Source organism: Trichechus manatus, unplaced genomic scaffold, assembly GCF_000243295.1.
Source record: "Trichechus manatus latirostris isolate Lorelei unplaced genomic scaffold, TriManLat1.0 scaffold00002, whole genome shotgun sequence".
Classification (NCBI taxonomy): domain Eukaryota; kingdom Metazoa; phylum Chordata; class Mammalia; order Sirenia; family Trichechidae; genus Trichechus; species Trichechus manatus.
In genome coordinates, this window is record NW_004443938.1 from 29,959,379 (window position 1) to 29,964,264 (window position 4,886).

Sequence of the window (4,886 nt, forward strand, 5' to 3'; positions counted from 1 at the left end):
CATTTTGTAATCTGATGTGATTTCCTTATGTGTTGTAAACTCTATCACTACGATGTAATAAGATGGATTAGCGGCAGTTATACTGATGAGGTCTACAAGATTAGATAGTGTCTTAAGCCAGTCTCTTTTGAGATATAAAAGAGAGAAGTGAGCAGAGGCACATGGGAACCTCATACCACCAAGAAAGCAGTACCAGGAGCAGAGCACGTCTTTGGACCTCAGGTTAATATGCTGAGACGCTCCCAGACCAAGGGAAGACTGATACATCACAAGGACCTTCCTCCAGAGGCCACAGAGAGAGAAAGCCTTCTCCTGGAGCTGATGCCCTGAATTTGGACTTGCAGGCTACTGGACTGTGAGAGAATAAACTTCTCTTTGTTAAAGCCATCCACTTGTGGTATTTCTGTTAGAGCAGTACTAGATGCCTAAGACACCATCCTTGCTTCTAAGGAGCATTCTGGTCTTCCAGTACAGATTTGTTCATTCTTTTGGCAGTCCATGGTATATTCAATATTCTTCTCCAACACCACAATTCAAAGGTGTTAATTCTTTAGTTTTCCTTACTCATTGTCCAGCTTTAACATGAATAGGAGGCAATTGAAAACACCATAACTTGGGTCAGGCACACCTTAGTCTTCAAGGTAACATCTTTGCTTTTTAACACTTTAAAGAGGTCTTTTGAAGCAGTTTTGCCCAATGCAATTCGTCATTTGATTTCTTGACTGCTGCTTCCATGGGTGTTGATTGTGGATTCAAGTAAAATAAAATCCTTGCCAACTTCAATCTTTTCTCTGTTTACCATGATGTTGCTTATCGGTCCAGTTGTGAGGATTTTTGTTTTCTTTACTTTGAGGTATAATCCGCACCAAAGGCTGTGATCTTTGATCTTTATCAGTAAGTGCTTCAGGTCCTCTTCACTTTCAATGAGCAAGGTTGTGTCATCTGCATAACGCAGATTGTTAATGAGTCTTCCTCCAAACCTGATGCCCACTTCTTCTTCATATAGTCCAGGTTCTTGGATTATTTGCTCAACATACAGATTGAATAAGTATGGTGAAAGGATACAACTCTGACACACACCTTTCCTGACTTTAAAGAATGCAGCACCTCCTTGTTCTGTTCAAACGACTGCCTCTTGATCTATGTATGGGTTCCTCATGAGCACAATTAAGGTATTCTGGGATGAAATCACCTGAAAAACAATTCTAAACTTGGCATATTTCCTAAGGGCTTTCTCAAAGGCAGATATTGCAGACTGCTTTGCAGTCTGGGTATGCCTGTACAGAGCAAACCAGAATGAAGATGTGTCCATGCCCTTCCTTGGGACTGTATGCACTCCCTGCAGTCATTTCCTAGACCCTGTTTAAAAATAGATAGACAATAAAACAATCTAAACATCCCTCAATTAGAAGATGAGATAAAAGCATAAAGTTCCACCAGCCAAGACAAAAATCCAGCAGCACAAAACTGCAACAAGTTCCTTTAAATAAAAATTTAAAATATCTAAACACAAAGGGATAAGTGTTGGATTGATGTAGGCTCAATGCAGGGACTGCATCCTATCAGAAGCCTGCAGGTGGGGGGCTTTGGGAAGTAGAATTCTTGATTGGAAATCCCTGTGAGAGAAAGCTCAGGCTGAGACGTGCCTTCAGGAGAAAAATGCAGTTTTCACTGGGGGTGGGGAAGGAGATGGTGATGACCATTATACCCTAAGGCAACATGTTCTTTTCCTGTAGCAGAAACCCGAGAACTGCTGCCTCCCAACTCTCAGTCTAGTCCAGGACTGCCCTCATTTTACAGATAAGGAAACTGAAAGCCAGGGGGGCTTTCTCTGAACTCCCACTGCTAGTTAGTGGCTGAGTTGGGACAGACCTCAGGCCTCCAAAATCCTAATAAATTCTTCCTTCCTTCCTGAACATTTCCTCTCAACTCTTTTACTTTCTTTGTTAGTTGATTGAAGAACATTAAAAAAATTCTTCTCTGGGAAACTGGCAAAGGGCAGACCCCATTTTCATATAATAATAATTTTAATTTAAAAAACTGCTATCAAGTCAATTCCAACACATGGCGACCTCGTGTGTGTCAGAGTAGAACTGTGCTCCATAGAGTTTTCAATGGCTAACTTTTGGGAAGTAGATCACCAGGACTTTCTTTCAAGGCACCTCTGGATAGACTTGAACCTCCAACCTGTCTTTTAGCAGTCAAGTGTGCTAGCCATTTACACAACCCAGAACCTAGTGTGTGCAAGATGTGTTATGTACATTATTTCTAACCCTAATAAAAATACTCAAAGCGGTAGATATTTTTAACCTCATTTTACAGATGAGGAGAGTGAAATTCTCAGAGACAAGGAACTTGCTCAGAGTCACACAGTAGACCCTAGAGTCACCAAAGCCACAGGCGCCCACACTTTGACCCATTTTGATCTGATAAATGCACACATCTTCCTCTCCCATTCCTCACTGTGAAGGGGGCTAGCACCTTTCAGCATGTATTAGCTCTAGGATGACCAGTTATCCAAATGGGAGAGCTGGAATCAGAAGGGAGGCACATGTGCAGGCAAAATTCATGTTCTTTCCTCGATACCATGCAGCTTTCCCTGGGAACTTGGAAAACTTCTGGGCTTGGTACATCAAAGTAGACTGCTTATAGATACCAAAAAACAAAACAAACCCATTGCTGTCGAGTGGATTCCGACTCACAGGGACCCTATAGGACAGAGTAGAACTGCCCCATAGGGTTTCCAAGGAGCGATTGGCGGATTTGAACTGCCAAGCTTTTGGTTAGCAGCCGAGCTCTTAACAGCTACGCCCCCAGGGCTCCACTTGTAGATAGGACTATTTAAAACAAGATCAAATGTTTATTTTGCCTGAAGCATCCAACTTAACTGAATCTAAGTAGGTGCCGCACACTGGTTTTTTTGTCTATCTGTGTGGCATGACAGGAAAAGTAACTTATGATGTATCTGTGCCTAAAGTCATGGCTCCAAATGGCTAATGAATGAACGAGCAATATGAAGCTTAAAGAAGAGTGGAAACTGAGAAAGCAGAGTGACCTCTCAGTGATGATGTAATGCCCGCCCCCACCTTCAAGTCTATAAAGCATCTTCAAAACAGGTGTCTTACGGAATGGCAAGAATTGGAAAGCTCAGCATTTAATGGGTCCAGGCATCTCTCAACCATACATCATGAAGATCCCTTTAGGCCAGAGTACTCTGAGTTACTCCCACCACCAAGTAATTAAACCTTCTGACACTCCCTCTTCCACACTTACTTCCTGCTCACACATGGTTTTGTTAATGGGAACATGAGGCACTATAATGTGTTTAGCACCGCTGGATGTGGGGTGTAAATCTGTCTGCAGGAGTTGGAGACAGGCATGGAGGAAGAAACCTCCTCATGTGCATTTGAGTAGCTCTTTCAGGAAGTGAGAAGTCAAAAAGCTAATGGATAAAAGTCTTTATTTCACCTTGTCTTTGGTGCAATTTAATAGAAAAATATCTATAGAAATGGAAATTGTGAACTTTGTGGTACTTGGTACTCTTCCAGAGTTTTTCAAGTGGACAGGTACCTACTAATTATCTGAATCATTACAGGAGGTTGCACAAATTCATTTGCCAATTGTCTAGCATTGTGCCAGAATGAATTCTTGACACATTCTTTATCATACCATGCTTCAGTTGGCGGTGGCATCATTCTGTCCTTGCATATTGATCTTTGTGCTTTATGTCTTGAGAATTGAGGATCTTTCTTTGTGGTGATGCTGGCACAAAAGGAATGGAACCAGAGTTAGCCACTGGAGGGGATCCTGATCCCCAGTCCCTTGTGAAGCCTGGAGAATTGAACAGCTGCATTTCCTTCAGATCATAATAAGCCTTGAGGTAGAACTCTTCGTAAGGGTCAGTTTTGGACTTCCGAGTTCTGCTTCTGGATGCTGTGCTTTAGAATGCAGAAAGTTGTAGAAAGTCACTCTTAACTCTAAGAATGAGAAAATCCAGGTAATGTACAAAATCATTTCTTGAACCTATCAGTTAGCTTAGATTGTAAGCCGAAAAAGTGAACTGATTGTCAAAGAGTGACTAGACTTGTTAGGAGAGATGGGACACATAAACTGTTTCACCTTTGGCAGAACATAGGAGGAAAAAGGAGTTTCCATAAAACAGGTTAAGACAAAATCAGTGAAAATTAACAAAAACCAAAGCCCCACACAAAGTAAGTTCACACTCACTCAGAAGTTCATTTCCATAGGCCTCCATTGGGTGTTATGAGAAACAAGGTAAGAGAAGCCCACCACCAAGGAATTTGGAGACTGTGGTGTATGGAAAGTTATAATAGTGGCATAAAATATGAAACTGAGTGCAAGGACTGATGCCATTGACTCAACTCACCACACTTTGGCCACACAGAAGAGAAGGTATGTTCATTGTTGTTAGGTATCGTCTTGTTGGTTCCGACTCATAGCAACCCTACGTCCAACAGAACGAAACCCTGCCCGGTCCTGCACCATGCTCACAATCATTGTTATGCTTGAGCCCACTGTTGCAGCCACTATGTCAATCCATCTCACTGAGGGTCTTCTCTTTTTCGCTCTTGCTCTATTTTACCAAGCATGATGTCCTTCTTCAGGGACTGATCCCTCCTGATAGCATGTCCAAAGTATGTGAGATGTAGTCTCACCATCCTTGCTTCTAAGGAGCATTCTGGTCGTACTTGTTCCAGTACAGATTTTTTCATTCTTTTGGCAGTCCATGGTATATTCAATACTCGTTGCCAAAATCATAATTCAAAGGCATCAGTTCTTCCGTCTTCCTTACTCATTGTCCAGCTTTCTCATGCATATGAGGCTATTGAAAACACCAGGGCTTGGGTCAGGTGCATCTTAGTCTT